The sequence below is a fragment of the Schistocerca americana genome, chromosome 1 (genome assembly GCF_021461395.2).
Source record: "Schistocerca americana isolate TAMUIC-IGC-003095 chromosome 1, iqSchAmer2.1, whole genome shotgun sequence".
Lineage (NCBI taxonomy): Eukaryota > Metazoa > Arthropoda > Insecta > Orthoptera > Acrididae > Schistocerca > Schistocerca americana.
In genome coordinates, this window is record NC_060119.1 from 685700571 (window position 1) to 685727585 (window position 27015).

The following is a 27015-nucleotide window of genomic DNA, read 5'->3' on the forward strand; positions in this document are numbered from 1 at the left end:
CCGGACTAGAATCCTAAAACAAACACCACTGACATTCAGATTTATCCTATTTTTAGTCTGTTAATGTCGCTAGGCATAGCTCCATTTAAAAATTGTATGTTTGCATAAAATGTACACTCCTGGAAATTGAAATAAGAACACCGTGAATTCATTGTCCCAGGAAGGGGAAACTTTATTGACACATTCCTGGGGTCAGATACATCACATGATCACACTGACAGAACCACAGGCACATAGACACAGGCAACAGAGCATGCACAATGTCGGCACTAGTACAGTGTATATCCACCTTTCGCAGCAATGCAGGCTGCTATTCTCCCATGGAGACGATCCTAGAGATGCTGGATGTAGTCCTGTGGAACGGCTTGCCATGCCATTTCCACCTGGCGCCTCAGTTGGACCAGCGTTCGTGCTGGACGTGCAGACCGCGTGAGACGACGCTTCATCCAGTCCCAAACATGCTCAATGGGGGACAGATCCGGAGATCTTGCTGGCCAGGGTAGTTGACTTACACCTTCTAGAGCACGTTGGGTGGCACGGGATACATGCGGACGTGCATTGTCCTGTTGGAACAGCAAGTTTCCTTGCCGGTCTAGGAATGGTAGAACGATGGGTTCGATGACGGTTTGGATGTACCGTGCACTATTCAGTGTCCACTCGACGATCACCAGTGGTGTACGGCCAGTGTAGGAGATCGCTCCCCACACCATGATGCCGGGTGTTGGCCCTGTGTGCCTCAGTCGTATGCAGTCCTGATTGTGGCGCTCACCTGCACGGCGCCAAACACGCATACGATCATCATTGGCACCAAGGCAGAAGCGACTCTCATCGCTGAAGACGACACGTCTCCATTCGTCCCTCCATTCACGCCTGTCGCGACACCACTGGAGGCGGGCTGCGCGATGTTGGGGCGGCGTGAGCGGAAGACGGCCTAACGGTGTGCGGGACCGTAGCCCAGCTTCATGGAGACGGTTGCGAATGGTCCTCGCCGATACCCCAGGAGCAACAGTGTCCCTAATTTGCTGGGAAGTGGCGGCACTGCGTAGGATCCTACGGTCTTGGCGTGCATCCGTGCGTCGCTGCGGTCCGGTCCCAGGTCGACGGGCACGTGCACCTTCCGCCGACCACTGGCGACAACATCGATGTACTGTGGAGACCTCACGCCCCACGTGTTGAGCAATTCGGCGGTACGTCCACCCGGCCTCCCGCATGCCCACTATACGCCCTCGCTCAAAGTCCGTCAACTGCACATACGGTTCACGTCCACGCTGTCGCGGCATGCTACCAGTGTTAAAGACTGCGATGGAGCTCTGTATGCCACGGCAAACTGGCTGACACTGACGGCGGCGGTGCACAAATGCTGCGCAGCTAGCGCCATTCGACGGCCAACACCGCGGTTCCTGGTGTGTCCGCTGTGCCGTGCGTGTGATCATTGCTTGTACAGCCCTCTCGCAGTGTCCGGAGCAAGTATGGTGGGTCTGACACACCGGTGTCAATGTGTTCTTTTTTCCATTTCCAGGAGTGTATATCTTCTAGGTATTTTTACGATCTGTATCTCGGCTAACAATACGAGCCCCTGACTACCAGTCCATTGTGTGAGAACCGCACCCCAGTAGCACTTATCTCTCCGCAGTATTTGCAGTAAAAGTTTTAGGCGATTCACATTGTATAAACCTCTAATATGGTTTTCATCCTACCTTTATATTCGTTGTTGTTAAATTGTCATTCTGTTCTGTTATTCTGAAAACATTTGGTCGATATCTATTACTTTAATGTACACGGTGATTATAATTAGGCATTCGCCGGCCGCGGTGGCTGTGCGGTTCTAGGCGCTTCAGTCCGGAACCGCGTGACCGCTACGGTCGCAGGTTCGAATCCTGCCTCGGACATGGATGTGTGTGATGTGCTTAGGTTAGTTAGGTTTAAGTAGTTCTAAGTTCTAGAGGACTGATGACCTAAGATGTTAAGTCCCATAGTGCTCAGAGCCATAGTTAGACTTTCAAACCACTGTAGAAATAACACCACTAGTCAGAATGACGTCAAACTATCGGAGAGGGGGGAAAACGTGTGGCAGAAGAAAAATAAATAGTTACAAAATGTAGCAATAGATGGCGCTGTAAGCATCATAATTTAATAGTGGTCAACTACAAGTGACAAATGGCCCATACAACAATGCCTAAGGTGTAAGTTTGACGTTAAACAAACTGGACTACTCAGTGTGCATGGGTGTACAGGTGTGATACTGTTAGTTACGTAAGTCCACCCTCCACGGTAAGGTCATATCACATCGGATGGGAAAAATTGGTTTTTAATTGTCCTGAGGCCAAAAACCGCAAAAAACCATAAATCAAAATCAAATCGGATTATTAATTTCCGTGTGACTGGCGCAAGACATGTTCCAATATGCTGTCCACCGTTCTCAGCAACAAGTTGAATTCGAGAAACGGCATGTTCCACAACTGATCGAAGTGTTTCCATGGTCACGTTCAGAATTTGTTGCGCAATACGTGCCTTCACTGTAGCTAAATTTGCAATCGGAAGACTGAACACAGCGTCTTTCAGATAGCCCCACAGCCAGAAGTCACACGGATTAATATCAGGTGACGGGGACGGCCAGGCTGTAGGGAAATGGCGGCTGATAATTCTAGCATTTCCGAAATGGTGCTTCAGCAGCTGCTTAACTGGATTTGCAATGTGCGGAGCTGCGCCATCTTGCATGAAAATGATCCCATCCATACATCCACGCTGTTGGAGAGCTGGAATGCAGGAATGACGTGGTTGCGCAAAAGGCGCTCATAGTGTTTACCAGTGACGATACAGGTAACAGGACCGGAAGCACCTGTCTCTTCGACAAAATATGGCCCTATGATAAATGATGCCGTAAACCCGCACCACACAGTGACCTTTTCAGGATGAAGTGATACTGGTTGATTTGTGTGTGGATTTTCCGCTGCCCATATTCAACAATTCTGTGTATTGACATATCCTGTCAGATGGAAGTAGGCTTCGTCTGTCCACAGAATTTTCCAAGGCCAATCATTGTCCACTTCCATGCCAGCAAGAAATTCTAAAGCAAATGTCTCTCTTGCTGGCATGTCAACAGGAAGAAACTCGTGCGCATGGGCAATTTTGAATGGATATCAAAGAAGGAAGTTTCGTAGGATTTTACGAACCGTGCTCACGGGTATAACCAATGTTCGGGCAATTCTCCGTGCACTACGCGTTTGCACACCACCACTCGTCTCCTCCAGCGTTGCTGTGGCCACTGCTTCCACTGACGTAGACTCAATTCGATTCTTCCCTCTACCATGTTGTACACCAAAAGAGCCCGTCTTTTCAAATTTCCGAATCATTTTCTCCAGACCTACGACAGCCATCGGACCAACGCCTTTTTTCAATCCCTTCAGTTTCCGGAACTTTTGCAGAGCGACGTGTGCACAGTCATCATTCTTGTAATACAACTTTACAAGCAGAGCGCGATCCTACATTGAGAGAGTCATGGCGGAAGCCGCAGACTCGAAAGTAGTAAAAGCCGCGTACCCTGCGTGTTTAGCCGGCCGCGGTGGTCTAGCGGTTCTAGGCGCTCAGTCCGGAACCGCGCGACCGCTACGGTCGCAGGTTCGAATCCTGCCTCGGGCATGGATGTGTGTGATGTCCTTAGGTTAGTTAGGTTTAAGTAGTTCTAAGTTCTAGGGGACTGATGACCACAGATGTTAAGTCCCATAGTGCTCAGAGCCATTTGAGCCAACCCTGCGTGTTTATACCAACTTCAAAAATGGTTCAAATGGCTCTGAACACTATGGGACTTAACTTCTAAGGTCATCAGTCCCCTAGAACTTAGAACTACTTAAACCTAACTAACCTAAGGACATCACACACAGCCATGCCCGAGGCAGGATTCGAACCTGCGACCATAGCGGTCGCGCGGTTCCAGACTGTAGCACCTAGAACCGCTCGGCCACTCCGGCCGGCCGACAGGTGTTTTTATTTACGTATTCTGACACATGCAGTGTCATCTATTGATCAATTTTCACCCAATTTTTTTTCTTCTGTCATACGTTTTCACCTGTCTCCGATAATATTCAGTTGCAATTTGGCAACATTCTGACCAGTGGTGTTATTTGGACAGCGTTTTGAAAGTTTAAGGTTAATTATTATCACCCTATATTTTGGCAACAAATCTGTAGCGGAAATATGTGACCTGGTGTCAAATAAAGGATTTTCGTCACATCAGTGCCATTAATTTCACTGAGTTGCTAACAGAATGATAAATCATACTGTAACGGTAATTCTTAGACTGGGTTGTGTCGCTGAGCTTGGCTGTTCCATTGCTTATGCTTCTCTTTCTGAGAACAAATAGAACACTACAGTAAAGAAGTTTTCATGAAATTCATTTACACTGAGTTTTATGTGCACTATGGAACATGCCGAACTTTTTAGGAGATCACGACACTACTTGCAAGCCTTCGTTGAAATTCCATCACATCAGTGTAATAGTGATATGTTGTGGTCCACAACTTGTATCACGTATACGTTGCTTTAGTAGAACTGTCAACTCATCTGCAAAAAATTTGCGTTGTTAGAGTTATTAGTGACATATTACATATAGTATTTAGAGTATTTAATTTAAATTAAAGCTTTTCCAGGTGTGTGCTCGCGTAATTATGTTTTTTCCAGATCATAGTTTCGGTCACTCTGGGTAGTGCCCTTCATCAGGATGCTGCATAGAATTGCAATACAGCCGAGGTTTTGTCATATATTCGGAAAATTTTTCTGGAGGATGACAAATGACACGGAAGTCTGCGCCTGCAACTATTTAATTTTTTGAGAAATGCACTAGTTGCCAACATTTTTGTTCTGATCTGTCATTTAAGGCAATTTGCCTAATATTCATTTGCAGTTCTTTGTGCCATTCCCTACGCCTTCCTAAAACACCAATGTCTATGAAGGAACAAATGCTTTGGAGTAGCAAATGTTTCGGTATTAATGGAAGTCTGCATTTATCGGTGCCGTAATACTAAATGAGCTTCAGTCATCTGACAATAAAGTAGGTAGACATTGGTGTGTACAATGATATTGCCCTGCTGTGTCCAAATGATGCAAATATTTGCAGTTGGATCTTGTGGCACCTCTAGGCAGACTCTCTCACTGACTTCTGTGACCTTCGGCAGCCATGTCGAATTGTGTTCGTCTCCTCACATATCCACAGCTCTGAACACGTAGTCTGCTCTGTATAGCGTATGTTGCAACCTCTGAGGCGATATGACTTTTTCGGTTGGATGGAATTTCCTCTAAAATTCTGTTAACTGCACAAACTATGGTCGCCTGATCTATAGTGGTATGTCGTGTGACGCAGCGGTCCCTCGAAAGCAAGAACTACAAAACGCACCGTCATCGTTATGCACCATCGCACACCCAAGAGCTGTGGCACCTTGGCAGATTCAAAAGTCGAGACCTCGCATTTACGCACTACACTGCTCTGTCTATTGACTATCTATGCCTGGAAATATACATTTACGAGCTACGTATCTTTCACCAGATATGAAGTCGCACAAAGGTATAGCTGTCGGTTGAAGATGTTGTTGTTACTGAACCACGTTATAAAGTCGATTTCTTTATGATGTTTGAAACGCCTCCAACGATTCTCCCAAAGATATTAAATGTGGAGTGCTGGACATAAATGCTGAAATAAGGCTTTCACGAGAAGATAGGTCAGTCAGTATCGGTTGGAGAGTGGCATTTGGTCATGGATGCCGAGTACCCAAGGATCACTGTGCAGCGGCCTATGTGGTCGAGCGGTTCTAGGCGCTTCAATCCGGAACCGCGCTGCGGCTACGGTCGCAGGCTCGAATCCTGCCTCGAGCATGGAGGTGTGTGATGTCCTTAGGTTAGCTAAGTTTAAGTAGTTCTAAGTCTAGGAGACTGATGACCTCATATATTTAGTCCCATAGTACTTAGAGCCATTTGAACCATTTTTGAACGAGACGAGACAGAGGTCGGAGTCTGTGCGGGTGACATCAGTGGGTCAGTGGTGTGTCGAGGAAACCACACGGACTAAGGGTCACCATCATGAATGGAGGAAACGGGAAGTGGTTGTTGACATTGGAACTTTCGAGGCATTGTGACCATTCGATCAGGGAGTTTAAGTCCCGCTAAAGGAAGAGGTCATGTTGAAAAGCAGGGTAGAACACTGTTGGAAATGTTTCTCGGTACCGTGAGCAGATTTGTATCTGGCGGTGTACGTCTAAAGGTACCTTGTTGACGTTGACGGCAATCAGAACTGACCGGTCACAGAGGTGGGTAATTTTGAGTAATTGTCTGTTGACATGCACTTGTAATTTGGTTCACTACGGAACAACTGTGAAGCAGCTAGTAGTGTTTTTAATGGGACTTATCTCCTTCGACTAATGCCTCAATAATGATCCGTAAGTTTAAAACTTTTTATAATTTTTTTAGTTTAAAATTTATGTGCTTTTTGGAAAATTCGTGACGTAAGCAGGATAATGCACGTCCGCATGTTGCAGGTCCTGTACGGACCTTTCTGGATACAGAAAATGTTCGACTGCTCCCCTGGCCAGCACATTCTCCAGATCTCTCACCAATTGAAAACGTCTGGTCAATGGTGGCCGAGCAACTGGCTCGCCACAGTACGCCAGTCACTACTCTTGATGAACTGTGGTACCGTGTTGTAGCTGCATGGGCAGCTGTACCAGTACACGCCATCCAAGCTCTGTTAGGCGTATCAAGGCCGTTATTACGGGCAGAGGTGGTTGTTCTGGGTACTGATTTCTCAGGATCTATGCACCCAAATTGCGTGATAATGTAATCACATGTCAGTTCTAGTATAATATATTTGTCCAATGAATACCCATTTATCATCTGCATTTCTTCTTGGTGTAGCAATTTAAATGGCCAGTAGTGTAATAAAATGACGACTTGCTGTACAGTACAAATACACAGTTGAGCAGTCGTCATTTTAGAAGTGAAGATCTGTGTTTGTGGCATTGACCCGGCTTATCCCATCCCGCACCTTTCGGAAACAGTTCGAAGCCTTTATCTACAGTGTGTTTTGCTACCAAACAATGCGCAGTAGAAGCTGTAAAATTTAATTTCGATTTTGCTAATTAATATTTTACATCACCGATATCGTCATCGCCATCTTGCTCAAACTCAGCGATATTCACGAACAGCAGAGCGTCGTCTTCAGAGAATCAGGACGCAGTCTGCACGAGGTAGGCTTGCTCTGAGACTTAGCTGTCAACAGTCCGCCGCCATTTATGTATTGTAAAAATGGAACCCCTACCTGAACATAAAATTAAAGTTCATCACATTTTAAGAACAGTATCAGTGTTCCGTAAGGTGATAATTGACCGACAGTTTATTAATTATATTTACGGGACAATGACGTTTCCGATGACAGATCTTCTTTAATCGTCAACATAAAGTAGCAGCGTTCGTATTGCAGTTAACAACAGACGTAGTTTTACGCTTCATCACAACCCCGCACTGCCCGCTAGAGAAATGTTTTAGAATTAATTTGTAAACGAGATTAAAGTATACATTAATTTACTGGGACTTCCGATTTTAAATAGAGCAATATATTGCATTCAGCTTTTTGCTGCCTTTAATAGTGACTTCATACAGTTGTTTTATTATTAAGCGTATCTTAATGGTTAGTTAGTCAATAGGCGGAATAGTTAGGATCGTATTACTATTTGATTTTTCGATTTTTTTATTACCAATACTAATCTACTGAAAATAAGAGCACTGCATCTGCACTTTAAATCTTTGATTTCTGAAGTCATTCTTCAGCAGTTAGCCTTCAATGTATTGCAGCATTATGTATTTTTTTTTTTAAGTTTCGTTAGTTTAGAATGACATTCGTTGAGATATATTCCATCAATAAGCACACTAACGTAGTGATAACGAGCACTGTAGTGGCTGGTTCTCATGTTGGTGGTGGAAGACTTTTTTGCAACTCAACAATGCCAAGGATACGGGAAGTGATGAGCAGGGATTCACTCCCACCTTCTTCCGCATAGGAGTCCATTGCACATGTCTATGTGCAACGTCGTCCTCTTCAGTCGCTGAATACATGGGTTCACATCACGTTGACGATACGGTAGCCTTGGTAACCAAAGCTGCCATGGATATCAATAAACAGTTGACAATGTTATGTACTCCACAAATTTCAAAGACGAACCATTATAATTTTAAATTCGAATCGTTCCACCGCCAAAAACAAACATCTTCAGTAAACACAACAGGAGCAAACAGGACAGATATTGACCGCACTGGCCTACAGGCCAAACCATTTCTTGGTACTCATACAGGCTGCCACCAAAGAGCAGGAGCGGCGCTTAGGTCGGTTTCGCTTAGTCGTACACAGATTCTCTCGAGACTTGAGGAGCACTGGATACAGGTACACCGGCAGTACACAGGCGACCGTCAGACTGTCACGGGACGCCAACAGGAATCAATAGCAGGATGCACTTAGCTCCACTTCACTCAGCCTGAAATACATTTTTTTGCCTGACGTACGTAATTATTAACACTGTTGATTCCACTAGGCTACAGTTCCAAACTCCTACATATCGAGGGGGAAGAGGAATTTCACCTGCAAAATTTCCTACACAGTTCAGGGTTATTTTCTGTGTATTTTGGTATAAACGATCAGCTGCCTCCAGTGACCCCTTATAGAGCAATTGCTTTTCATTGGATTTATTACCTCGGTTTATCCTTGCATCTCTACTTCACTGAAAATACATACACAACAATGCAACTGCCGACGGTATGCGCTGTTTGAGTCTTTTGAAATAAACTTCTTCCATGAACTTACTTTACTTACTGCTGACAACAATAATACGGACTTTACTCTTCGCTCACAGGTTCCATTCAGTATTGATCGGTTCGTTCTCTGGTCTGTTTCTCCGACAGCGTTAGTTGTATGTGAAAAGCGATACACAGCAGTATGGATGGTTTTAGTTGTGTAAAGGAACAATTCTGCATTTGTTTCGTATTGTCCTGTTCACTGACAAAACAGATCGAGCTCACCCTGGTAAAAGTACGTGTCTGGTCTGAAAGCTATTGCATTACTATGTATCTTGTAATATACGTTATGATGATTCTTTATTACAGGGTTTTCTCTGTTGCGAAGGAATTTCCGCAGACTCCAAGGGAATTAACGTAACAAACCAATGGAGGAGACACGTCTCTTATACCGAAACACTTAGAAAAAATCACTGAAAAACAAATGAAATTTTGTTGGTGGAGTTCTGGTTCGTATCTCGCCAGCAAATGGTATTAACATTCTTTTAATTAGTCATCAGTTCCTCAATCATCAGCCTCACAATGTCTCAAACTTCCGAATACTGTATCCCTGTTTGTCTGAATACGTGGGTAAGTAAATAATTCCAAATAACTCAGTACAGAATGGAGAAAGCATGATCAGTGTTCAGTTTTTCGTTGATGACGGGCGTTGTTAGGGAAGTATCAAAAGATCAGTTCAAGAATGGAACAGGGAATCGACCGCTTCTTCAAGGAACTGCCACAATACTCTTGCAAAATAGCTTATGGAAACTGTCTAAAATGTAAATCTCTATGATCAGGTGGAGATTTTCTATAGAATTCGACTCCACTGCCAGACTGCTACATCATATCGCTCTGTCCCACCTCCTACAGTCGCCATCGTACGTGACTGCGGACATTCATTTTAGTCATCAGCTGACAAGACGTCATAAGTCATATTCTCAGCTCGCTCAGCTTGAGAGGCAGCAAATTGTAGCATCGTCCCTACAGTATGACAATACATGCGTGAGGTTCAACGGCCTGATGCATATCTTTCGATTGGACGCCACTTCGGCAACTTTTGGATCCCAGTCAACCACAGTAATCCTGCTAGGGAAACTGGATCACTTGTAGTTTCTGGCGAATCACCGCATCACTGAGAGGTGAAGGTCGTTAGCAAATGGTTCAAATGGCTCTGAGCACTATGGGACTCAACTGCTGAGGTTATTAGTCCCCTAGAACTTAGAACTAGTTAAACCTAACTAACCTAAGGACATCACAAACATCCATGCCCGAGGCAGGATTCGAACCTGTGACCGTAGCGGTCTTGCGGTTCCAGACTGCAGCGCCTTTAACCGCACGGCCACTTCGGCCGGCAAGGTCGTTAGCTTTCGGTTTCCACGCACCCGCATTACCGCTAGACCAAGTCAAACCTCCACTGAGCAGCTGAAGTTTTTCTCCGACTCTAGCGTTCGATACTGTTATCGGATGGACTCGGAGTACCTGGTGCGAGACGCTCGCGGCTACCTGTGTAACAAGAGGCGACGCACGATTTCCGCCGACGCCGTTTCCCGGTAGTAGCGGCAGACAAGAAACCGACCACAATAATCGGCCTGGAATCGACACATGCGGCCGCGCAGCACGCGACTGTCATGCGTAATTAGGTGGCGCGGCGCGCTTCTTGCTGGCCGCTCAGGAGTCATCGACCACGCGCCGCCTTATAAAGGCGGGACGGGCGGCAGCGGCTCGGGCCGCGCCATACAAAGGCGGCTAGAGCGGCCCCCGGCTAGCCTAGTCTAGGCTAGCCCAGCTAGGCGTGACCCCTCCGTTGCAGCGCGGACCTCTTCTTGCCCCGACGTCTTCCGCCGACGGTCATCGGCCTCCCCAGCTGTTCCGCCAGCCTCTTTGTTCATCTCCTGCCGTAGACAGCTGCACCACAGCCTGATTTAGTGCCCCGACCAATCGTGGGGGAAGAGCAGGAGCTAAGCGATCCCTTTACCTCTGCCGTAAGCGTGCAACGCCAAGTTAGCTGCACTACAGCAAGAAGACTATGATGTCATCAGTGGTACATTCAACTCTAGCTACCTCTTGCAGTACGTCATTTCCGTGCGTGCAGGTAATATGTTATTATGGTAGGAAACTATTCGATCTTGAGGTCTGGGGTGAGAGATGAAAACCAGCTATGAGTACAGTATGTAGAAAATGTCACAATAGATTAAAGCGTATGTACTACTTGCTTCAGTATACGAATGGTTAGCATTTCAGCGAAATCGTACTGCATAGGAGCTCAATTTGCATTTAGTGGAAGATTATGCAACAGCTTACCCATTCAGTAATCACATTTCAGTGCTTATGAGAAGGAAAAACATGGCATGATCATGGTCTATCGAGAGTGCGGTTTATCGTTCGGGGTCCTGAAAAGACCACGTTGACACGCCCGCTAAACCCGCTGGGCAGAACAAGTAATTAGGATTGAGGAAAGGGCCAAATAGAGGTGGGGTCATTTTCACCTTCTAATTGTAATTTATTGTAATCTAATAACACTTTTACAACCAATGCAGCACGTAGCCGGACCTTTACCGAATGCAACTCTTTCACGGCTGAAGGCCTCCAAACATGAAATCTTAACAAATCAACAAGACAACATCCGATTAAGATAGCAATAAAATAATTAAAGAAACAAACATCACAGCAAAGTAGATAGAACCAGCATATTCAAGGTGCAATACCAATGGCTGAAGGCCACTATTAAGTTTCAAAATTTTAAAATATATCCATAATCTTTTAAGGGCAGAAGGCCGCAATGTTTAAACTTGGAAGATAAACTTAAGAATTTATTTTGCAAAATTTTAATAAAAAAGAAAAATAACCATAGGCCTTAAATTTCAGATAATTAAACACCGGTGGCACCCAGAAGCCTCCAGGGAGGTCGGTCTGCCCTCTTTCACTTAGGCAAGACAGGTGGTGAACCCAACAACACTTGATCCGTCGGAACCCAACCAGGGGACAGCCACAGGCCGACCGACACAACGACTTGCTTCCCATCAATCAGTACATGAGAACTCAAACAGAAAAGGTTAAAGACGCGATAAACCACAATGGAGTATGTATTGGCTGTCAAAATTACACACCATGCTGGACAGCGATAACAGGTGAGGAAAGGACGCTGCCCGAAATTACGTTAGTGGCCAGGGCAGGTAGCCGGAACACTAACGGCCACTGGGCAGGAAATTCCATTGGTACACTTGAATTTGAAACACGCTAATGTAGTTAACTTCACCCAAAAGAACACTGCCTGAACTTACGTCAGTGACCAGGGCAGGTAACCAGATCACTAACAGCCACAAGGCAGAAAATTCCACTGGTACACTCGAAGTGTAGTCAACCAGGATAGTTAATTGCACTGCATGGGGGTCAAATTTCAGCAATAGAAACACTCGGTGTTGCTCACAGGTAAACCTCCCCAACAGCAAACCACCGAAATGAACCACCACAACATGAACGGACGTGGCTTGGGTAGTTGAAACTTTGACGTCCTGGGTCGGTGAATCACAAAGCTCGTAGCGATCGGACAGCTTCCTACGCGCTCCGACACTGCGCAAGGGCTGCCAGCTGCCATAATTCTCCGCCTGTCCTGTTTTACAAGTCTGACCAGCCTACAACATCCGACATCTGTAATGAGGGTCAGCTGCCCAATCCCACGACGTCTGCATGTGGTTTCACCTTGGTTTCGCCACGTGTTGAATACACGAAATGCTTGCCCGAACATCTGGGTCTTCACAATCTGCCCTGGTCGAACTCAGATCGATCGCGAGCCTTTCCTATTCTACATATAGGCAGCACGCTCAGTGATACTACATGCACTGTGAGTGCGTCTAACAGTCATTCCTGGTCAGTTGATTCCACTATCGCCTGAACGGAATTATATCGATAGTACGTCGGTAGTCGTAATGTTCTGGCTGATCAGATATAGACTGGGACACTCAGATGTTTAGGACGGGTGGTAGGGACAGAGCATGGAGTGACATTATACTGAGTGCACTATCCGAGAATTACCTCTAGCAATTAAACAGTGAACCGACTCGTGGAGATAACATCTTGGACCTACTGATAACAAACAGACCCGAACTTCTCGACTCTGAAAGTGCAGAACAGGGAATCAGTGATCATAAGGTCGTTTGCAGCATTCCTGAATTTGGAAGTAGATAGGAATATAAAAAAAGGAGGGGAAGGTTTATCTGTTTAGCAAGAGTAATAGAAGGCAGATCTCAGACTACCTAACAGATCAAAGCGAAAATTTCTGTTCCGACACTGGCAATGATGAGTGTTTACGTAAAAAGTTCAAGGCAATCGTAAAATGCGTTTTAGACAGGTACGTGCCGAGTAAAACTGTGAGGGACGGGAAAAACCCACCGTGGTTCAACAACAAAGTTAGGAAACTACTGCGAAAGCAGAGAGAGCTTCACTGCAAGTTTAAACGCAGCCAAAACCTCTCAGACAAACAGAAGCTAAACGATGTCAAAGTTAGCGTAAGGAGGGCTATGCGTGAAGCGTTCAGTGAATTCGAAAGTAAAATTCTATGTTCCGACTTGACAGAAAATCCTAGGAAGTTCTGGTCTTACGTTAAATCAGTAAGTGGCTCGAAACAGCATATCCAGACACTCAGGGATGATGATGACATTGAAATAGAGGATGACACGCGTAAAGCTGAAATACTAAACACCTTTTTCCAAAGCTGTTTCACAGAGGAAGACCGCATTGCAGTTCATTCTCTAAATCCTCGCACAAACGAAAAAATGGCTGACATCGAAATAAGAGTTCTAGGAATAGAAAAGCAACTGAAATCACTCAACAGAGGAAAGTTCACTGGACCTGACGGCATACCAATTCGATTCTACAGAGAGTACGCGAAAGAACTTGCCCCCCCCCCCCCCCCCTTCTAACAGCTGTGTACCGCAAGTCTGTAGAGGAACGGAAGGTTCCAAAAGATTGGAAAAGAGCACAGGTAGTCCCAGTCTTCGAGAAGGGTCGTCGAGCAGATGCGCAAAACTATAGACCTATATCTCTGACATCGATCTGTTGTAGAACTTTAGAACATGTTTTTTGCTCGCGAATCATATCATTTCTGGAAAACCAGAATCTACTCTGTAGGAATAAACTCGCTTTATTTGTTCGTGAGGCCCAGAAAATATTAGATACAGGCTCCCAGGTAGATGCCATTTTCCTTGACTTCCGGAAGGCGTTCGATACAGTTCCGCACTGTCGCCTGATAAACAAAGTAAGAGCCTACGGAATATCAGACCAGCTGTGTGGCTGGATTGAAGAGTTTTTAGCAAACAGAACACAGCATATTGTTATCAATGGAGAGACGTCTACAGACGTTAAAGTAACCTCTGGCGTGCCACAGGGGAGTGTTATGGGATCATTGCTTTTCACAATACATATAAATGGCCTAGTAGATAGTGGCGGAAGTTCCATGCGGCTTTTCGCGGATGTTGCTGCAGTATACAGAGGAGTTGCAGCATTAGAAAATTGCAGCGAAATGCAAGAAGATCTGCAGCGGATAGGCACTTGGTGCAGGGAGTGGCAACTGACCCTTAACATAGACAAATGTAATGTATTGCGAACACATAGAAAGAAGGATCCTTTATTGTATGATTACATGATAGCGAACAAACACTGGTAGCAGTTACCTCTGTAAAATATCTGGGAGTATGCGTGCGGAACGATTTGAAGTGGAATGATCATATAAAATTAATTGTTGGTAAGGCGGGTGCCAGGTTGAGATTCATTGGGAGAGTCCTTAGAAAATGTAGTCCATCAACAAAGGAGGTGGCTTACGAAACACTCGTTCGACCTATACTTGAGTATTGCTCACCAGTGTGGGATCCGTACCACGTCGGGTTGACAGAGGAGATAGAGAAGATCCAAAGAAGAGCGACGCTTTTCGTCACGGGGTTGTTTGGTAAGCGTGATAGCGTTACGGAGATGTTTAGCAAACTCAAGTGGTTCAAATGGCTCTGAGCACTATGGGACTCAACTTCTGAGGTCATTAGTCCCCTAGAAATTAGAACTAGTTAAACCAAACTAACCTAAGGACATCACACACATCCATGCCCGAGGCAGGATTCGAACCTGTGACCGTAGCGGTCTCGCGGTTCAAGACTACAAAACTCAAGTGGCAGACTGCAAGAGAGGCGCTCTGCATCGCGGTGTAGCTTGCTGTCCAGGTTTCGAGAGGGTGCGTTTCTGGATGAGGTAAGGAATATATTGCTTCCCCCTACTTACACCTCCCGAGGAGATCACGAATGTAAAATTAGAGAGATTCGAGCGCACGCGGAGGCTTTCCGGCAGTCGTTCTTCCCGCGAACCATACGCGACTGGAACAGGAAAGGGAGGTAATGTCAGTGGCACGTGAAGTGCCCTCCGCCACACACCATTGGGTGGCTTGCGGAGTATAAATGTAGATGTAGATGTGGATCAGTGTAGTTTGCTTGCCATGCAGGGTAACAGAGCCACGTCCCGTACTTTGAGCCAGAAAATGAGCTTAAGAGGCGCGTCTGGAAAATAAACACCGCTTCTTCTGCCGTCACCGCAGCACTAGGGTCGCTGTTCCGCACGATCGCACCAGTCTCTCTCGTACTTGTCTTTTCACTGACACCACTGCAGCCAGTTTTCGTTGTGTTTACATTTGTTAGTGATCGTTCGAAATGTTTAATGCAACCTCTGAGCCTGCCGACACTGAAGTGCATGCTGTAGTATGATATTTGAACGCAGAGAACGTTAAGCCAACTCAAATTACTCGTCAACTTGTACAGATTTATGATGAAAATGTAATGACTGATGGAATGGTAAGAAAGTGGGTGAGACAGTTCAATGATGGGCGATCCTCTGTTCATGACGAATCACGGATTGGGTGGCCTTCTGTTGTCAGTGATGGTGTGGTTGTGAAAGTGAATGAAAAGATTCCTTAAAACAGACGGGTGACAATAAGAAAGCTTTGTGATGAGTTTCCACAAATTTCGAAAACTAGTTTGCATGATATTGTCACAAATCGCTTAAATCGTCGCAAACTGAGTTGTCGTTTTGTTCCGAAAACGCTTACGCATGTCCACAAAAATGTCCACACAACAAAGTGACTTGGCAGTGCTTTGACATATAGTGGGGAGGGAGATAAATTCTTAAACAAAATTGTGAGCGGTGATGAAACTCGCGCTTGTCATATCACACCAGAAACAAAACAAAAATCGATGGAGCGGAGGCACACATCATCCTTAAAAAAAAAATGTTGTAAGTAGGCTGTTTAGGTTTTTTTATTGGTAACGCCACCTCTGTATGAAAATTACTGGCTGTGCTGTGTGCAGTCTGTGGCTGCTTTGCATTGTTGTAATACTCGCCATTGTAGTGTTAGGCAGCTGGCTGTGAACAGCGCGTAGCGTTGCGCAGTTGGAGGTGAGCCGCCAGCAGTGGTGGATGTGGGGAGAGAGATGGCGGAGTTTTGAAATTTGTCATGAACTGCTATATTTATATATGATGATATCAAGGAAAATACATTGTTTGTTCTCTACTAATATCTTTCATTTGCTAACTATCCCTATCAGTAGTTAGTGCCTTCCATAGTTTGAATCTTTTATTTAGCTGGCAGTAGTGGCGCTCGCTGTATTGCAGTAGCTTGAGCAGCGAAGATTTTTGTGAGGTAAGTGATTTGTGAAAGGTATAGTTTAATGTTAGTCAGGGCCATTCTTTTGTAGGGATTTTTGAAAGTCAGATTGCGTTGCGCTAACAAAATATTGTGTGTCAGTTTAAGCACAGTCATGTATAATTGTTCAAAGGGGACGTTTCATATGGCGACCCTTAGCCTAGGATACCTCACTGGAATCTTCTGATTTTTTTCTTGTAGTTTGTGTAATTAGTGTAGCTATTGTTTATTGCTAGCGCGTAATTATAGAGAGAATTTCCTTCGTAGTTGTAGTTTTTCATTATTGTACAGTAAAACAGTTGTGGCATGCATGTAGATTTGCACCAAGTATTTCGCAGCTGCGCTGGCAATTAAGTAGACATTATTTCCATTGCTATGTTATTTTATTTTGCTCTTCAAATTGCGCTTTTCTGTGTTATCGTGTGAAATACTGTGACAATAATGGCGTGTGAAAAACGTAATACTAGGCTCCAAAGTAAACTGAGAAATGACAGTGAAGAAAGCAGTGTGTTAGCGCCGCAGAGTAATGATTTAACTAATGTTCAAAGTAGTAATTTGGTAATTGCGCATAGGGAAATGGAGCGGGCGGCAAACAATGGTGTAGACAGTGAAACAGGTAGTGAACAGGGAAGCGTTATCGATCGATTGGTCGGCAACATCTCGCCTCAGGAATCGGGAATGACAGAACACAATATTGCAAATACTGCAGACTCAGGTTTTGCGTCCTCACCGTTTTCTCAAATGAGTCAAGACACATTTTCCACTTGTCAAAATGTGAATCTTGCCGGTGCAACTTCACTGCCGAAAAGCACTGAGGAACATGTTTCAGACACCAGTGCATTGTTATTACAATTAATGCAACAAATGGGACAAAAGCTTGAAAAGTTAGACACAATGGAACAACATCAGAGACAAACACAGCAACAGTTAGACACAATGGAACAAAATCAGAGACAAACACAGTAAAAGCTTCAAAAGTTAGACACAGTGGAACAAAATCTTAAAAAATTAGCCTCATTGGAACAAACACTTGAACAAACACGTGAAGATTTAACTACTGAGTTACATAACATTGAATCGAAATGTCAAAAAGTCTGTAATGACGTAAAAACACAAATTTGTGAGCATTTTCAACCTATTTTTTCGCGGCATGAAAATGCATTACAGAATCACGAAGCAGCCATTAAACAACTGCAAATTATTGTTCATGAAAATCATGAGACCTTGCAAGCTAAATTTGACTCAGTTGCATCTACCGATTCGGTTACGCAACTTGCAAAAACTCAGGAAAACTTTAAGGACACAGTAGATACTCTGAAACTTGGTTCAGAAAAACACACTGAAGAAATAAGTAAACTATCGGAGAAAGTAGCCGAACTTTCGGATCAGGTCACTAACTTATCTACAAAGGTAGATGATGATCTGAATGACACAAGACCCGTAGCCTTCACTGACACAGAAGAGTATGAACAAATAAGAAAATTCAAACAAAATCAGAATCAAATTAATACACAACACCAAAGAGAAATCCGGGAAGTACAAGATCAGCTGACACAGGTAATACAAGAATTACGTATTTCAGAGGACACTGGCGCTCCAACACGGGAAGAGGGACTTAGAAACACGGAAAAGCCGCAAAATGATAACACAGGGCATTTCGGAAGTTATGAAAGAAATTGGCAATGTGCACCGAATTTTGAGATGGAACGGCCGACACGACCTAACAATGACCGATATGCGACTCGCCGACATGATGATTTTGACTATAAGCTGCTCATTACTACACGTAAATTCAAAGCATTTAAGAATTCTGGCAACGACATTCATCCACAAGCATGGCTCCATCAATTCTCTCATTGTTTTCCTCCCAACTGGTCATTGGAACACAGATTAGAATTTATGTGTGGCTACTTAGAGAATGAACCAGCTGTAAGAATGCGATCGGTAATTCACGATTGCCACAGTGAAGGAGAATTTTACCATGCCTTCCTCTCAGCATATTGGCCTCAAGCCACACAAGACCAAGTAAAACATGGTATCATAATGATGAAACATTTCGAACAATCTGAATTCTCCAGTCTTGTGAAATATTTTGAAGACATGTTGCACAAGAATCAGTACCTGTCAAACCCATACAGCCCCTCAGAACTCATCCGCATTTGCTTAATCAAATTACCTGAACATTTGCGGCATATTATTTTAGCAGGACGTTGCAAAGACGACATTGAAGCTTTTCAGGGACTGTTACAAGAACTAGAAATTGACACTGATAATCGCGGAACGCGAAAACAAGGACACAACAATTACAGGTCACATCCGTCACAATTCCGTGACGACAGAAACAATAACCGGACACGACTGGTCTATTCTTACAACGCAAATCGTGACCAAAATAGACACCACCCGTACGACAACCGTTGGCAGAGTAATAATAGTTACAGAGAAAGATCGCATTTCCGTAGTAATGACTATCACAGAGACAGTCAGAGAAACAGACAATATGGGAACCAAAATAATTATTATCAAGGGAGACAGAATAACTTCAGACGCAACAGTTCAGCGCGCAGTTACGATTCAGGGAGAAATTCTCCACCACTTAACCGACAAGAAAGAAACTACAGGAACTACCGACATGACGACAGACGATGTCATCGTAACGACAGACCTGAATTGCATCAGAACTGGCGGGATTCTAACAGAGCTGGGCCCTCTTGGCAAGGCGAATTTGTAGAAGTTAGGTCTCCTAATCCCAATAACAACGCGCACCAACAAAGAGACAGACAATGACTCGCGCCGCAGGCACCCACGTGCGCCGGCTGGCTCAGAGAAAAATAACATTGACGCTAACCTTGTGAAAAATTACCGACGTATACTGCATGATAATTGCGTTCAAGCTGAAATTCTGAGTACTTTGAAGAGTAAAAGATTGTACCACATTTCACATGTAAAACCGTTTATTGAAAGATAATCTGCCTTTTAACTTTGTCTTTCCCACAAAACTATTCACTTCACATTTCTAGTATGCTTTGTCAGACTTAAGAAACTGTTAACATGCAACAATGTTTGAAGTTAAACATCCAGTCTAGAACCTAGGGAACATTTTTAAACAGAAATTACGAATGCATTGTTATAGTGAACAGACGACACAGTGTTGTATTTGTACATTCTTGCTTGTTAGTTGCACAATTACATAACGACTATCAGGCTTACATACTTAGGACACATACTGGTACTGCTAATGAGATTTTAATGCAACATTTTGGTTTGCTTGAAAATATATTCTGGATTTAAAGTACTTTCTGTGAGATACCAGATGACATAGTGGTTAGTTTATGTGACAGCTACACGATTTTATCACGACGCTACTAATGAGTGACAATTTACAATGTTGCTTTTGTAGTATTTCTGTTTTATTTCTGCACAGTTTTTCTGTTTTATTCTGCAAAGTAAAACATGTTTTAGTAGTAACTTTTGTGGTATAGCTACAATGAGATTGCCTTTTCCGTAGCACAACAATACGTTACAGCACAGTACTTTCTTCATCATGGCAATAAGCGTAATAACTAAGATATCTATACATAAAGCATTTCACTTTTGTTTATCATGAGGTAAGTACATTGACTTCTGCAGAACTTAGCTTTCGGAGGACGATAAGTACGACACTTCCACAGAATTATCTTACAGCAAGACGCACATTTAGCGCTACAGGACATGCATTTGAGTGATTAATTTTGTACTTAAAACATTTATTTTTAAAGATATTTGAAGTACAATGATACAAAGGTTTTCAGTGATACATTTCATTTCATTGCTGTAATCTGTAACACCTGAGGGTATAATTACATTAATCCTCAGGGGGTTACACACTTACTTTGTGTACCATGTGTTTGGCAACCACAAGGAACCCTAGCTAATATGGTATTTGCTTATACAACTTTACACATCGGTACCATATTTCTCTAACACACAAATTACCCAGCTATCTGATCATTTAACTGAGAGATAAACATTTTTTTTACTACATCAGTGACACATGTTTACGCAATACACAGTTGGGTAACTTCACACTTATGAAACTGTATTTTGTCTGTACTTTGTAAACTGTTCATATTTTTTCGGAATCATTGTGATACTATGAGAGCTTTGAATGATGTATTTGGTACGGGAGCATGATTTTAAAGTACGTTTGAGGAAGATGACACTATTGAAATGAGCAGAGAATTTTTTTTAGGTTTTGAAATTATTGCAGAAAGCTACGACGTTTTTGAGATTGGACTGAGGTGTTATGATGTTATTATTACGACGACGATGTGTACTATGCTGTTGAGATATGTTTATGATCAATAAGATGATGCTACCATATATGAGGAATAAGAAGTATGTTGGAAACCAAGAATCGTACTTTAAGAGTTATGAAATGTGTGTAAATTCGTGACTGTATCACAATGCTGACGAATATTTTATTTGGACACTTATATTTATAGGATTTTCTTTCTACAGATTTGCAACGCTAATTCTTGACCTGTGAAATATTTTTATGTGAGACTGTCACTGTAGCGGAAACTGCTGTCGTAAATATTTCCGTAAGAAAGTTAAGTGACCACCTGCACGTAATGCGTCGCGGGCACCCACCTGGGCGACGGCCGCCCGAAAAAAAAGCCATTAGCCTTTCAGAGGCGCAGGTGGAGAAAAAAAACGGAGAGACCATTAACCTCGCTATTGACATTCCTTTGTGGAAAGCATCGCAAATAAGACACGCTCATTACTTGGAAACATATGATTATATTGTGGAGCGCCTACTTTCTGCTACTTACTGAAATGCTTATAAACTGATGGGAAATATTCTTACATCTGCAAACCTGATAATGACAAGTGTCTTTCTACGAGAGTTGAGAGCTACTGACTTATGAAATGTCACATGACTATTGAATGATATTTGTATGCTTTGGTTTGCGTAATTGCTTATTTCATTTGATACCTGTTTTCCAGCTGTGTTACAGCATTAGTTTTATAAAATAAACTTAGATGCATTTGCTAATGTGAACACTTTCTGTCAACAGATCTATTAAATGATAATTTTGTAATCCACATTCTTTAAAAAAAGGAGCACTTGGAAAGGAAAGAACAATAAGAAGGGACTAGTAACAGTAACTGGACACATAATTTTCTTTTCAAGTACATGGTAATATTTTTTTTACAATAAGTTGTTGTGGTGCACCACTTTAATTACTTAGACATTAAGATGTGATTATACATTTCCCTTATCTGCATTGTTATTTTTACTGTAATATTTTTTCTGCTTGAGCTATGTCATGTTTAGATATAAGCTGCTGTTTGCCAGGCATAGTGCTACTGAACTTTAATTTGTGTTACTCTGCTAAGCCAGATTTATTTTTTTGTTTGCTGCGCATTGCCTCATATTAGTTGTAATGTTGAACTGCTTGGTAATTTAGATTTACTGTAGCTTGCTTTGCGATTTTCCATTTTTTTTATTGCTGTTTATATTAATTGTTTTATGTGCTGCTGCATTGCCTCGTCCATTAGTTTAGCATCTGAGCTCAGTAGATTTAAGTTAGCTTAAGAGGGGGTAGACTATATAAGAAACTAACTATTATAAATTTATAAGAAATAGGATACTGTACAGTGGAGAAAAACTATTATTGACAGAGGATGTGAACAAAATACAGAAGGCAGGCTTAGATAGGACTTTTTGGGAATAATGATGAACAAAGGGAGACCTCCATGCAAAATACTGCAGTAAAACAAACCCTGTCCTTTCCCTTTTGTGTTATCCCACTATATGTTTGTGTACCCTTGTGTATTTGTTTTCTTCCTGTCTCTGTGTAGTTTCATGGAATTTTTTCTTCTTTTAATGTTAAGCTACATTCACTATGATGAGGAATACTGTTATCCTCGAATATAATTGGCATTAATAATATGTTATTTACTTTGTAAAGATGTTAGACATTATTAATTCCGTTCTGTTTAATGCTCATGTGTGAAGTTGATGTTTCAAAAGTTATTGTGATCTTTTATGTATGTACTCATGTCATAATTCCACTGATGTATATGTTAGTTCGATTCTTTTGTAAAGCCTGTACTACAAATGTTATCTGTATTATTATGTTCTTTAATGATGTATTTTGTACCTTTGTTATTGTATTTTTATGTTACCAAATTGTAATTGTTACCAGTACTTCAAATTAAGTAACATTTCACTGCACACGTTTCTGTTGGTCATAGTACATGGACAATACGTGAGAAGTAGGGACTGATAGTGTTTGCACGTGTGTTAATGATTCAGCAAGGGACTGGGTAACAGCATTGCTGGATCTAAGGACAATTCCAGAAACTTTGTGAGTGCACAAGCGGTGGTTTATGGACTTGCTATATTGTCCGCAAGACTCTTCGATGGTGATTGTGCACCTGCACATTTGCAACAGATGGCTGCTGGCCGTCTCTACCAGGACTACAGTGGGTCTGCATCTTTGATGGCCCACCAATTGCTACAAGGACTGCAGTGGGTCTGCACCTCTGGTGGCCCACCAGCACCGTAATCTCTACCAGGACTACAGTGGGTCTGCTCTGTGATGACCTACCCACCAATATTCTTCAAAACTTCGACTGACTCTGCTGTGGGTTTGCTCTGTTGTGGACCAATACCTGTCTCCATGTCAAGAGTCAGCACTGTCTTTTCGTTGGAAGGACAACACTACTTCCTCAAGACAGCATGGAAATCCACTGCTTCTGTGTGCATTTTCTTTTACTGCTCAGACTTTGAGAAAAACACTACTATTTCATTGTGACGAATGATGAGGGCTGTCTTTATGGACTGTGAGAAAATTTGAGCTTTTGACCAACATTGTATCAATAAGTGTGTGGATTTGATTTCTTTGTTATTGTAATTATGAAAAATTTTTTCATATCTGTATTGGCCACTGCCCAATCCAATTTGTAAAATTTTTTGTGGGGAGCATGGGGGTATGTAAGTAGGCTGTTTAGGTTTTTTTATTGGTAACGCCACCTCTGTATGAAAATTACTGGCTGTGCTGTGTGCAGTCTGTGGCTGCTTTGCATTGTTGTAATACTCGCCATTGTAGTGTTAGGCAGCTGGCTGTGAACAGCGCGTAGCGTTGCGCAGTTGGAGGTGAGCCGCCAGCAGTGGTGGATGTGGGGAGAGAGATGGCGGAGTTTTGAAATTTGTCATGAACTGCTATATTTATATATGATGATATCAAGGTAAATACATTGTTTGTTCTCTACTAATATCTTTCATTTGCTAACTATCCCTATCAGTAGTTAGTGCCTTCCATAGTTTGAATCTTTTATTTAGCTGGCAGTAGTGGCGCTCGCTGTATTGCAGTAGCTTGAGCAGCGAAGATTTTTGTGTGGTAAGTGATTTGTGAAAGGTATAGTTTAATGTTAGTCAGGGCCATTCTTTTGTAGGGATTTTTGAAAGTCAGATTGCGTAGCGCTAAAAAAAAAAAAAAAAAAAAAAAAAAAAAAAAAAAAAAAAAAAAAAATATTGTGTATCAGTTTAAGGACAGTCGTGTATAATTGTTCAAAGGGGACGTTTCACTGTGAAATATTGAGAAAACTTTAAAACAAAAGGTGGGGAATGCTCAGTCAAGCCACTGTGTCGCTTCATGACAACGCACGTCCCCAATCGGGGCTAGTGTCTCGCAAAGTCCTTGTTCACCAGTTCGGTTGGGAGCAATTCGATCATCCGCCGTACACCTCCGATGTCGCACCTTCCGCCTATCAGTTTTTCTGGAACTTGAAATGTGATTTTGGAGGAAGGTGCTTTGATTGCGATGAGGAGGCAAAACACAGGTTTCAACAGTGGCTGTCTTCACTGGTGACATCTTCTATGAAGAGGGCATAGAAAAGTTGGCTTCAGTCCCGAACCACCCGGCTGCTACGGTCGCAGGTTCGAATCCTGCCTCTGGCATGGATGTGTGTGATGTCCTTAGGTTAGTTAGGTTTAAGTAGTTCTAAGTCTTGAGGACTGATGACCTCAGATGTTAAGCCCCATAGTGCTCAGAGCCATTTGAACCATTTTTTAGAAAAGTCGGTCTCCCGCTATGACAAATGTACGACAATGGTAACAACTTTGTAGAAAAATACTTTAAGAAATGCTCTTTCTTGTAAAAATAGATTTGGAGGGGGACTGTTTTATTTGTTATGTTGATTTTCAAAACTTCATGGCCTTAAATGTGAATGAAGTTGTGAAGCTGATAAATGTACTCAACCTCCGTATTATCTATATAAATATATTCTTCGTGAGTCTGTTCCTGGGACCACAAATCTTGGACAAAGAGGTTACTTCTTTGGAAGAGAGTAGCACTCAGTGTGTTGGACAAACTGGCTATGTACTTGGTTTCAGAAGGATGGAAGCTGACGTGTCGTGCAATGGAGGCACCATTATTTAAGAAGGATTTTGTACTGATATGTTTTGAGTAAAGAAAATGAGATTATATCAGTATAAGAATGTCAAACGAGGATTTTTAAGATAATTTAGATTTTTATATATATTTGTAACTGTGTAATTTCTTATTGTCGGAACATTGCGTATGACTGAAATTGGGTGTACAAATTTTATAATGCGAAGTGTCAAGAAAAGTAATTAACCACAAGAAAGTTATTAAGAAATATTTTGCTAATTTTCGTAGCTGTGAGAAATTTATGAAAGCGTGTATTGTTGTTATGGCTTAATGAAGTACAGTTGCACTTGGATTCTTTTCTTATTTATCGGTAGTAAAATTTAGTTCCTCATTTTTCATTCTCTACCTTTATGAATGTGTTGTATACTCGCACTGCACATCACGAGTTGTGCGCTGCAGAAAAATTTTATGAAAAACGATAAGATACCGTCTTGCACTGCACATCGCAAGTATGGTAAATGAAATTAGGTTTTTGACATTACCTTAATAGTAACAGGTTGCAGAAGAGACGAGCGTTCCTTGCGCACAGGTAGGCCAATGAGTTTAATTGCCATTAAAGTTCATGTCGACTGTAAGTTACAGTGGTTGTCGGAGTGTAATTGTGAAAATATCATATCAGTTCAGAGGCTTAATACCAGTAGGAAATCGGAGTAAAGTGCCATTTCTGGTACAGTCATAGTTTGCAAGACTAAAGATTAACAGTATTCAGGGCCAACCTTTTAATCTGAGTCATTTGTTTTGCAGCCAAACAGCATATGAAAATTTTATTGAAAATGGATTGTTCTCTTGCAGACGAATTGTTTGATGTACTAGATAGCCTGGATTTCGCATGAATTTATGTTTAAAACCGTTCTCTCCCTACGCACTAAGATTTACAAATTTCGACATCAAAATAAGTTTTATACATTTATCAAACACCAACCAGACACTTACAGACACGAGTTTGGAAATTTTACTTTCAAATTTTGGTTCGACAAAGTATTTTACGAGGTTTTATTTCGAAACGATACGTACTTTCCGGGCACGCATCGTAGTTTGCAGGGTTAAAAACAGTGTCTTGCACGTCGATTCAGGAAAAAAGGCTTGGTTGCACAGATAGAATGACAAAGTCTGGGGCCCAATAGACTGTCAGCGCGGCGACCGCTGGAGTGGCTTCCCCTAACGCGGTGGCAGAGACAGGCGCGCGCCGTGACAACACTGGTCTCTCGAGACGAGCTACGGTACTGCGCACAGTGTAGCGATTGACGTAACGCTGTGTGGGTCTAAGAGAGAAACTAACGCTGCCGGTTTCCATTCGTCGTCGTCATAACGTGCCCCGTACCTTGTGTGGTGGTATGTGGTGCTGTGGATACACAATACGAGCACATGTGATGCGCAGAGCTGGTAATTTGGACAGCAGCCGTTACATTTCTGTGTTGTGTGGCGTTGTCCCATCTACGAGGTCTCCGTGGAGTCGTGTCTGAAAGTTGAAGTAGCATTGAATGAGTCTTCAGCACGTCAGCCTAGCTCAGTTCGACTCGAAGCCCTTCCGGATTAGAGTCGTTGTTGCTGCCCTCTGTGTTTACATTTCCTCCTAGTGTGGCCACATATCACCTGCGTATTTAATCACTTATTCTTTCTCCTGTACTGTATATTTAATTATTAAAGTTTTGGTATTTGCTATTCTTCAAGGTGTTGCAACTGTTCAAATGGCTCTGAGCACTATGGGACTTAACTTCTGAGGTCATCAGTCCCCTAGATCTTAAAACTACTTAAACCTAACTAACCTAAGGACATCACATACATCCATGCCCGAGGCAGGATTCGAACCTGCGACCGTAGCGGTTGAGCGGTTCCAGACTGTAGCGCCTAGAACCGCTCGGCCACTCCGGGCGGCTGTTGCAATTGTAATGGCCAGTAATAGTAACGGCGTGTACGTGTCGTGACTTAATGAATGTTTTCCATTACGTTTGCTGCATATTTTCTGAGCTTTAGCATGCAAGTATAATGTATGGCCCTGATAGAAGGCGGAACCACCTAGACAGGAACAGTTAGCGCGAGAGACGGCAGAACCAATGCAATTAGCCATCGTGGGGGCAAAGCCAG